The sequence below is a fragment of the Cajanus cajan genome, chromosome 1 (assembly GCF_000230855.2).
Source record: "Cajanus cajan strain Asha chromosome 1, NIPB_CcT2T_4, whole genome shotgun sequence".
Taxonomy (NCBI): domain Eukaryota; kingdom Viridiplantae; phylum Streptophyta; class Magnoliopsida; order Fabales; family Fabaceae; genus Cajanus; species Cajanus cajan.
The window spans coordinates 45,060,639-45,072,620 of NC_138517.1; the positions used below are offsets into that span (position 1 = coordinate 45,060,639).

Sequence of the window (11,982 nt, forward strand, 5' to 3'; positions counted from 1 at the left end):
CAATAAAAATAACAATAACAATAATAACAACAACAACAATAATAATAATAATAATAACAATACTAACAATATTAATAATAACAACAATAACAATAATAATATTGTTATTGTTGTTATTATTATTATTATTCTTACTCTTATTATTACTATTATTATTATTTTTATTGTTATTGTTGTTAGTATTATTATTATTGTAGTTATTATTATTATAATTATTATTATTATTTTTAAGACTACAACGACCACTATTATTATTATTATCAATTGTTTCCTCAAGTAGCTAATTAAATAGGTTATTCAAGATTAAAGACAAAAGAACTCCTAAATTAGATTTAAATAGATCTTTGATCAGATTCATAAAATTTATTGATGAGGAATGTAAAGAATTCAAATTGATTAATAAATATGACTATATTAGATGAAATTTGTAAAATATTAAACCAACAAAAATTAAGTAAGGCAAATACTATATAAAAAAGTATATACACCTAGAAGAATTAGAATGAACACCTTGAAGATTTTGACACTCAAGATAAAATATTAAATTTATGTGAAAAATAATCAGAACTTCTTGTAAATGCACCAATATCTGGATATTCTTTAAAAGGATATATCTTACCTAATATTCAATTCAAGTAATGAAATTTAGAAATTCCATCTATTTTTAATGCTAATGGAATTATAGAATGAAAATTGATGATATGACAGATCATTTACTTCTTCGAAACACTAATGAAATAGTTATGGCTGCCTCAACTTACAAAATCAAAAATTTAGAAGAACAAACTATTAAATTACTAATAACCAATTTTATTGTATCCTAAAAAGGATTGTGGGATAATTATTTAACCCTATAGTAAAATTACATTATAACAACTTTAACAAAAATAGAAAATGGTCAACAAATACCTATAGTGGTGGAAAATTTAATAATAGAAATAATTCAAAAAAATTTGGGAAATTCTAATAGTTCCGATGCAAAAATCTTTAACTTCATAACTCAAGATGCCTTACCTTAGGAGATTTTAGCTGGTATACTAATAATTTTACGATAATAATTTTCACAAGGATAGATTATAAAGAAATTTTTTAGAATAAATTACCTCCAAATAATGAATTATAAATCTATGATTTCCTTATTCAAAAACTATTCAATCAATCAAAACTATAATATATAATCAAAATACATAAAAGCAATTAAAATCTTTCTATATCTATCATAATTAAAATAATAAATAATAATTAATTTTTCTTTAATTAATGTTCTTTCCAGAGATCGGTCAAGGGGCACGATCTGCTCGAGAAGATTGATGAGCCTACTTCGCTGGGTACGTCGGCTGCCCGAAGTGGGGGTGATACCTGCAAAAGAGACTCCGATGCTTAAGTTTGTATTTGTGGGTGTGTGGGTCTCGTATATGTAGTGCACGTTCCATAGTGTGAATTAGGGTTTATCTGGGCCTTAGGCCTGAGGTCGATTCTGATCCGTTCAGATAGTGGGCCTTTGTTTTGGCCAATGTCTTGTGGCGCTCATTTGGTGTCATTTTGTGCTTCAGTGTCGAGCTCAAGCTCGGTTCCGCGACATGGATAGAACAATTAACAAAACAATCATAATCATTTCAAGAAAATCTTTCATATAATTACAAAATATAATTATTTAATTAAAATACTATTTTAATATTTTAAAAAAAACTCAAAATGATACAATTTTTGTCATCAATATGACTATGAAAAATCAATTTCTCCTTCTCACATTAACACAATAAATATTGAAAAACGAAGACCACTTCCAAGAAACTAATAAAAATCTTCTTTTAAAACCTTTAGCAAAAGGAAGCCTTTTAAAGCAAATAACATCCTAATATAAGCAAGAATCAAAGAAAATCTAAATAAAAATAATAATAACAATATCAACAACAATAACAATAACAATAACAGTAATAACAACAACGACAATAATAATAATAATAACAATACTAACAATATTAATAATAACAACAATAACAATAATAATATTGTTATTGTTGTTATTATTATTATTATTCTTACTCTTATTATTACTATTATTATTATTTTTATTGTTATTGTTGTTAGTATTATTATTATTGTAGTTATTATTATTATAATTATTATTATTATTTTTAAGACTACAACGACCACTATTATTATTATTATCAATTGTTTCCTCAAGTAGCTAATTAAATAGGTTATTCAAGATTAACGATAAAAGAACTCGTAAATTAGATTTAATTAGATCTTTGATCAGATTCACAAAATTTATTGATGAGGAATGTAAAGAATTCAAATTGATTAATAAATATGACTATATTAGATGAAATTTCTAAAATATTAAACCAACAAAAATTAAGGCAAATACTATATAAAAAAGTATATACACCTAGTAGAATTGGAATGAACACCTTGAAGATTTTGACACTCAAGATAAAATATTAAATTTATGTGAAAAATAATCAGAACTTCTTGTAAATGCACCAATATCTGGATATTCTTTAAAAAGATATGTCTTACCTAATATTCAATTCAAGGAATGAAATTTAGAAATTCCATCTATTTTTAATGCTAATGGAATTATAGAATGAAAATTGATGATATGACAGATCATTTACTTCTTCGAAACACTAATGAAATAGTTATGGCTGCCTCAGCTTACAAAATCAAAAATTTAGAAGAACAAACTATTAAATTACTAATAACCAATTTTATTGTATCCTAAAAAGGATTGTGGGATAATTATTTAACCCTATAGTAAAATTACCTTATAACAACTTTAACAAAAATAGAAAATGGTCAACAAATACCTATAGTGGTGGAAAATTTAATAATAGAAATAATTCAAAATATTTTGGGAAATTCTAATAGTTCCGATGCAAAAATCTTTAACTTCATAACTCAAGATGCCTTAACTTAGGAGATTTTAGGTGGCATACTAATAATTTTACGATAATAATTTTACCTTAGGAGATTTTAGGTGGCATACCTCCAAATAAGGAATTATAAATCTATGATTTCCTTATTGAAAAACTAGTCAATCAATCAAAACTATAATATATAATCAAAATACGTAAAAGCATTTAAAATCTGCTTATATCTATCATAATTAAAATAATAAATAATTTCATAATTTTTCTTGAATTAATGTTCTTAACAGAGATCGGTCAAGGGGGACGATCTGCTGGAGAAGATTGATGAGCCTCCTTCGCTGGGTACGTCAGCTGTTTCAAAGTGGGGGTGGTACCTGCAAAAGAGAGTCTGATGCTTAAGTTAGTATTTGTGGGTGTGTGGTCTCGTATATGTAGTGCCTGTACCATAGTGTGAATTAGGGTTTATCTGGGCCTTGGGCCTGAGGTTGATTTTGATCCGTTCAGATAGTGGGCCTTTGATTTGGCCAATGTCTTGTAGCGCTCATCCAGTGTCATTTTGCGCTTCAGTGTCAAGCTCAAGTTCAGTTTCGCGACATGGATAGTACAATTAACAAAAAAATCATAATCATTTCAAGAAAATGTTTCATATAATTACAAAATATAATTATTTAATTAAAATATTATTTTAATATTTTAAAAAAATTCAAAATGATACAACATTTGCCATCAATATGGCTATGAAAAATCAATTTCTCCATCTCACATTTACACAAGAAATTTTGAAAAATGAAGACCACTTCCAAGAAACTACTAAAAATCTTCTTTTAAAATCTTTAGCAAAAGGAAGCCTTTTAAAGCAAATAACATCCTAATATAAAAAAGAATCAAAGAAAATCTAAATAAAAATAATAATAACAACAACAACAATAACAATAACAATAACAATAATAACAACAACAACAATAATAATAATAATAACAATACTAACAATATTAATAATAACAACAATAACAATCACAGTATTGTTATTGTTGTTATTATTATTATTGTTACTTTTATTATTACTATTATTATTATTATTGTTATTGTTATTATTGTTAGTATTATTATTATTGTAGTTATTATTATTATTATTATTTTTTTAATACTACAACAACCACTATTATTATTATTATTATCAATTGTTTCCTCAAGTAGCTAATTAAATAGTTTATTCAAGATTAAAGTTAAAAGAACCCCTAAATTAGATTTAAATAGATCTTTGATCAGATTCATAAAATTTATTGATGAGGAATGTAAAGAATTCAAATTGATTAATAAATATGGCACTATCAGATGAAATTTCTAAAATATTAAACCAATAAAAAATAAGTAAGGCAAATACTATATAAAAAAGTATATACACCAAGAAGAATTAGAAGGAACACCTTGAAGATTTTGACACTCAAGATAAAATATTACATTTATGTGAAACATAATCAGAATTTCTTGTAAATCCACCAATATCTGGATATTCTTTTAAAAGATATGTCTTACCTAATATTCAATTCAAGTAATGAAATTTAGAAAGTCAATATATTTTTAATGGTAATGGAATTATAGAATGAAAATTGATGATATGACCGATCATTTACTTCTTGGAAACACTAATGAAATAGTTATGGCTGCCTAAGCTTACAAAATCAAAAATTTAGAAGAACAAACTACTAAATTACTAATAACCAATTTTATTGAATCCTTAAAAGGATGGCGGGATAATTATTTAACACTATAGTAAAATTACCTTATAACAACTTTAACAAAAATAGAAAATGGTCAACAAATACCTATAGTGGTGGAAAATTTAATAATAGAAATAATTCAAAATATTTTGGGAAATTCTAATAGTTCCGATGCAAAAATCTTCAACTTCATAACTCAATATGCCTTACGTTAGGAGATTTTAGGTGTAATACTGATAATTTTATGATAATAATTTTCACAAGGATAGATTATAAAGAAACTTTTTAGAATATATTACCTCCAAATAATGAATTATAAATCTATGATTTCCTTATTCAAAAAGCAGTCAATCAATCAAAACTATAATATATAATCAAAATATGTAAAAGAAATTAAATCTATTTATATCTATCATAATTAAAATAATAAATAATTTCATAATTTTTCTTTAATTAATGTTCTTACCAGAGATCGGTCAAGGGGGACGATCTACTGGAGAAGATTGATGAGCCTCGTTCGCTGGCTACATCGGTTGTTCCGAAGTGGGAGTGGTACCTGCAAAAGAGACTCCGATGCTTAAGTTAGTCTTTGTGGGTGTGTGGGTCTCGTATATGTAGTGCACGTACCATAGTGTGAATTAGGGTTTATCTGGACCTTGGGTCTGAGGTCGGTTGTGATCCGTTCAAATAATGGGCCTTTGTTTTGGCCAATGTCTTGTAGCGCTCATCTGGTGTCGTTTTGCGCTTCAGTGTCGAGCTCAAGCTCGGTTCTGAGACATGGACAGTACAATTAACCTATTCCAAGAAACTACTAAAAAATCTTATTTTAAAACCTTTAGCAAAAGGAAGCCTTTGAAAACAAATAACATCTCAATATAAAAAAAGAATAAAAGAAAATATAAATAAACATAATAATAATAATAACAATAACAACAATAACAATAACAATAACAATAACAATAATAACAACAACAATGACAATAATAATAATAACAATACTAACAATAGTAATAATAACAACAATAACGATAATAATATAGTTATTGTTGTTATTATTATTATTGTTAGTCTTATTATTACTATTATTATTATTGTTCTTGTTATTGTTGTTAGTATTATTATTGTTATAGTTATTATTATTAATATTATTACTACTAATACTACGACGACTACTATTATTATTATTATCAATTGTTTCCTCAAGTAGCTAATTGAATAGTTTATTCAAGATTAAAGATAAAAGAACCCCTAAATTAGATTCAAATAGATCTTTGATCAGATTCATAAAATTTATTGATGAGAAATTTAAAGAATTGAAAGTGATTAATAAATATGACAGTATTAGATGAAATTTATAAAATATTAAATCAATAAAAAATAAGTAGGCCAAATACTATATAAAAAAGTATATACCCCTAGAAGAATTAGAAGGAACACTTTGAAGATTTTGACACTCAAGATAAAATATTAAATTGATGTGAAAAATAATCAGAACTTCTTGTCAAATCACCAATATCTTGAAATTCTTTTAAAAGATATGTCTTACCTAATATTCAATTCAAGTAATGAAATTTAGAAATTCCATCTATTTTTAATGGTAATGGAATTATAGAATGAAAATTGATGATATGATCGATCATTTACTTCTTGGAAACACTAATGAAATAGTTATGGCTGCCTCAACTTACAAAATCAAAAATTTAGAAGCACAAACTATTAAATTACTAATAACAAATTTTATTGATTCCTAAAATGGATGGTGGGATAATTATTTAACCCTATAGTAAAATCACCTTATAAAAACTTTAACAAAAAGAAAAAATGGTCAACAAACACTACTAGAAAAATTAAAATTAGAGAGGGAACAAATCCGTCACTAATTTTGATAAAATCCGTCACAAATCAATTAGTGACGGAATTTGTGACGGAAATGATTTCGTCACAAAATTTGGCATCACAAAATATTTAGTGACGGATTATTTTCTCCGTCACAATTAGTGACGGAATTAAGGCATCAAAAATAGTATAATTTCCGTCACTAATTTCTAATAATAAATGTTTAGAAATTAATAAAAATCCGTCGCAATTTGTGAGGGATTAAATCCCTCGCAATTTGTGAGGGATTAAATCCGTCACAAACTGTGATGACTTTAATTAAGTAGAATCCGTCACAATTTGCGAGGGATTAAATCCCTCGCAATTTGTGAGGGATTAAATCCGTCACAAGCTGTGATGACTTTAATTAAGTAGAATCCGTCACAATTTGCGACGCCAGAATGCCGTCACAATTTGCGACGTATTGTATCCGTCACTAACTGGGATGAATCCCTCACTAACTGTTGATGACTAAATTTGAGGAAACCATTGTTTTTAAGAGTCTGGTAATCGATTACCTATACATGTAATCGATTACTAGACAATGAAAATCATATGTTCGAAATTTACTTATTAAAAGGTTCTCTGGTAATCGATTACCCAATTCTTGTAATCGATTACCAGAAGATGAAAATTCCAAATTTGAATTTAAACTTTACAACTTGAAACTAAACCTTTGTAATCGATTACCAAGTCTTGTAATCGATTACCAGAGCCTATTATTCTGGACTAAACAATAACATTTGTCTTCTGAAATTTAATAACAAGTAACTAAGTGTGCTATATAATCCTATCAGATGCAAACAATCATTGAAAAATGCGTTTATAGTATGTTAATGGAACAATTATTGATTCAAGATCTTGCGTATTTAATTTGTACAATTAATCAACTGTATATAATAACTCATTACTATTGTCCAACATATTATATTCATATGTTCTCATATAGTAAAACTCTAACAGTAATAATTATAAAAATTGAATGATAAAAAGGTTATAAATACCTTCAGTAAATCAGAAACCTTCTTAGCAATATATCTTTGTTCAATATTGACTCCCTCCTATGTTACTTATGAACATGAATGCACAATATAACTTCATCAACACATTACACATAAAAGTAAAACTTAATAAATTCTAGGAACAATATATATAAATTATTGCAACCAAAACTACATGCCTGGGTGGGTTCAAAACTATATACGGAATAAATAATACAAAAACACAATAACAAAACTCCAGCAACTTAGGTACTCACCAATTCCAGTTTCTGAATTATCAAGATTCCCCTACTTTTGATCTAGAGACAAGAAAAAAGAGCAGGGAACATAAAAGTAGAAAACCCTGGTCGCATTATTTTTCTACTTTTATGTTCCCTGCTCTTTTCTTTGTAAACTATTACAAGGTCAAATTATTGGAATCAAAATATTAGGAAATTAAATTCAGATTCAGATTCAGTTCAAAAAACAAGAAAACATACAAATTACAAACTATAATGGAAATTAAAAATTAGTAGATAACATAATTTACACATGTCTCTCTGCTTTTGCTGTCAAGGTTTGAATACAAAAAATATAAATAAAATAACAGCGCACATTGGTGTAATTGAAGGAATAATTAACAAAGAGAAACAAAAAGATATAATAAAAGAATAAACACTAATAGAAAAATAATGAATGTTAGGAAAATAAATATATTAGATTACCAATAATTTCTATTAAATTTTTGTTGTTAATGATAAAGTTGTCAAGGTTTAGACTAAATCCTAGTTATTCTGCTTCATGTGTTTTAAGTAGAAATTTCCAACATCAATTTAAGTGGGAAACAAGACTCGCAACATCTCACAGCTTATCAAACAATGTGAACTTTTATTATGAACACATAATAAAAGTTAGATTCTTGTCATATTATTGAAGTACTAAAGTTAGAAAATAAAATAATAAAATTCATAAAAAAGTGCATGTTAGTTACCTTCAACTACTTTGCAACATTTCTAGCAGATGAACCAGAGACTTCAATCCAAGTTTTAGAGAACAAGTAATAAAAATTGAGGATCCAACAAATAATAAAACATATAAGAGCAAACTTGCCATGGTTGATAAATTTAGGAGGACCACTTTGACTGCCTCCACTGCTTTGAGGATCATAAATGCTTCTCTCTGACTGAGCTGCACTATGGTCTAATTCAAAGGTGTTGCTGCTCCAAAAATCTTCTAATCCATCCACTTTAGTCACTGTTTGATCTATAGTTCTTAGTCCTTTAGATGCTTCATCCATTGCAATAACTTCTGGAGTTTTTTTGCAGCATCCAACACAACCTATGTTCTGTTATAAAGCAGGTGGAATCAGAAGTATGATAAACACCTGCTATTAGTAATATTCTATGAACCAGCTTGAATTAAAAGATGATGTTGATAGTAAAGAACAGGTACCAAAAATAACTCAAGTTAAACAACATAACCTATCATGAATATGCATCACTCGGTTGGTAGAACTTATCATTTTATACCTAAACAATACATTAAAAGACAAATAAAACAGAAAGACACAATAAAACAGAGATGACAGATACAACCTCGTCATCTCATTGAAAATTAATCCAGGTGGGATTATGCATGACAAATGCAGTGAGTGAAATACTACTTTTAACCTTTAAGAAATAGTTGGAACTAAAGTCATAAGTTAATTATTAGTACAATCGACTTAAACTACAGGAAAGGCCAAGTAATACACACAAAAGCAAAAAGCACTTTCCAGGAATACAGTTGAACACAAGAACAATCCCAATGCCCCAAACAAAATAGAGGTGTTGATTGATTGTTACATTGAATAGGCAGGCTAATAAGTGATTGAGAGAACAGCATTTTCAAATGAAATATGAGCTAGTAAACTAAACTAAACTCACCAATGGCAAAATCAACGAGGCGAGCAGCAACAGCCACTGCTGAACCACTGGAAGAGCCTCTAGGGATGCACGAGGGCATGAGAGGAACAAGTTTTATCCTCCATAAAACTTGTTCTCACCGGAAATCCTGGCATGCCGATGGATGATGGATGGCACCCACAGTGAGTAAAGTAAACAAGTTCAGAATGGAAAAGGTTAATGCATGTCTTAATGATAATGAAGGGTTTCACTTACAATCACATACCCAAAAGAGAATTCATCCATAACATTCTTGCCAACGCAGGTGGCACCGTTGGAGAGAAGAGCAGTGATGACAATCGCAGTCTTCCCAGCCTCACCGTGAGTCTTCTTCCACTGAGGGTTTCCAAACCCCATCACGTAGCCTTTCACATCGAATCTACCGCGAACACAGGACTCGTCAAAAATTACTAAACATATATTCGATGCAAACATTGAAACAATAAGCAAGTGAGGGAGGAAGAAACGAACACGTCTTTGATGGCGAAGGTTAGAGCGGAGAGGTTCTGCATTTGGTAGGGCTGGGAAATGGGAAGAAGTTTGAAACGCTGGAGGAATGCACCAAAGTCCTCTTTGAGAGGCTTTCGGCGGCGCCTGCGGCGGTTGGCCAGAACGACGACGCCGGCCAGAACAGCATGAACGCCCGTCTAGGAGGGGACCCTCTGCGGTGTTCTGTTGCGGTGTGTTGTGTTATTAGGGTTTAGGGGAACTTGGGGGGGTTTATGTCTAAAAAAATTCAATTTGAAATTAAGTTTTTTAAAAAAAATTAGATAATACTTTTTAAATTAGTTAAGAAACATAACATATGGAAATCGAATTATCATATTCTTACATATACTTATCAATATGTGAGTAAAAATACAAATTTTAAAAATTAAGAAAATTAATGAAGTGTATAAATTTTAGATTTTATATCAAATATACTTAATCATATTTATTTCAAATAGACTTTTTTTATTTATTAAAAGAATCAAATAAAGTTTATTTAATTAGATTTGCCTATATTTTAGTAAAACAAAATTAAGTATTTTTCTTTTTACCTATTTGTATGTTTAAAGGGAATAAATAATTATGTATAGTAATCCAATATTAAATCAAAAGATAATAAAAATTATAACTAAAATCATAATAAATATTATGATATTAAATTTAGTATATATTAAAAATAATTAAATATTTGTATTTAAAAAATTGTTACAGATTTTAGATATATATTTTAAAGTTTTTATTTTATTAAATTAATTAAAAATTAATTATATTTTATCACTTTTTAATAAAGTAAGTGAATGATAATTAAATATTATAATTATTTTACAATAATTTAAAATGAAAAGATAATAAAATATGTTAACTTATGTTTCAAATAAAATTCTTTAAAATATTATAATCAAAAGAAATCCAATATTAAATCAAAAGATTATAAAAATTATAACTAAAATCATAATAAATATTTTGATATTAAATTTATTATATCTTAAAATTAATTAAATATTTGTATCAAATAAACTGATACAGATTTTAGATTTTATTTACTATGTTTTATAATAAAAAGAAATCAAATATTAAATCAAAAGATTATAAAAAAATTATAACTAAAATCATAATAAATATTCTGATACTAGATTTTTAAAATATAATTTAATTAAAAATATATTTTTGGTGAATATGATGGTTAAAAGTATTTTTTATAAATAATTATATCAAAAATAAATTTTAAAATCTTATAATGGTGTTTTTTTAATGATGTTAACTTAAATATTCCCAAGATTTTAGAATAAATTAAAATGAAAAGATAATAAAATATGTTAATCTGTGTTGGGATTTTATTTCAACATGAAACTTTAAAATAAATGTGTGAATAAAAAAAACTCTGTCAAACGGTCATATATTCTGTTTGATAGAGAAAAAAGTAAGGAAGCGCATTGTGATGTATTAAAAACTGATCAAAAAGAACCAGCGGGTGGTTTGCCCAATTAGTTAAGGGGGAAGACTTAAGATTTTCTCCACGTAAGTATTTGTATGGATTTGAGCTCTACTATCAGTAATTTTAGGCTTTTTAAACAAAGTAGGTGTAATTGTAATAAAAAGAAGGTGTATATATCATAAGTTAAATACTATGAACATCTATGAGTAAATTAAAATCAAAGGATAATAATTTTTTTTAATTACTAAAAAATATTTCATTTTATAATTATTTCACAAATTCTTACTAATTTTTGTATAAGTCAATTGCTTTTAAACAATGAAACTAACACGATTATATCAATTGAATCGAATGATTAAGCCTAACTTTTATAATATCAATTGAAATAAAACAAGATTCATGAAAATAATTTCAAAATATATTAGGTAAATAATTTTTATATATAATAAAATTAAAGACAAGGATTAAAATAATCAATGGAGTTAATGTAATATTCATTTATAAATCCAATATTAAATCAAAAGATAATAAAAATTATAACTAAAATATTTATAAATTTTCTAATATTAAATTTAGTATATATTAAAATTAATTAATTAAAGATTTGTATTTAAGAAATTGTTAAATGTAACAGCCCAGCAAGCCGCATGTGGATATTGT

At 26.8% G+C, this 11,982-nt stretch overlaps 1 long non-coding RNA gene across 2 annotated transcripts; it reads right to left on the minus strand.

The window, feature by feature from the left end:
• Window positions 1–6,415: 6,415 nt before the first annotated feature.
• On the minus strand, window positions 6,416–10,953 carry LOC145949880 (uncharacterized). Of its 2 annotated transcripts, XR_014428188.1 has the most exons (4): window positions 9,870–10,953; window positions 9,625–9,777; window positions 9,381–9,507; window positions 6,416–8,800 (listed from the first exon to the last, which is right to left on the minus strand). It is a non-coding gene; the product is annotated as an uncharacterized LOC145949880 (long non-coding RNA). The 2 variants fall into 2 exon arrangements; XR_014428187.1 differs by having other exon boundaries at window positions 9,625–10,951.
• Between the last annotated feature and the right edge of the window lie 1,029 nt (window positions 10,954–11,982).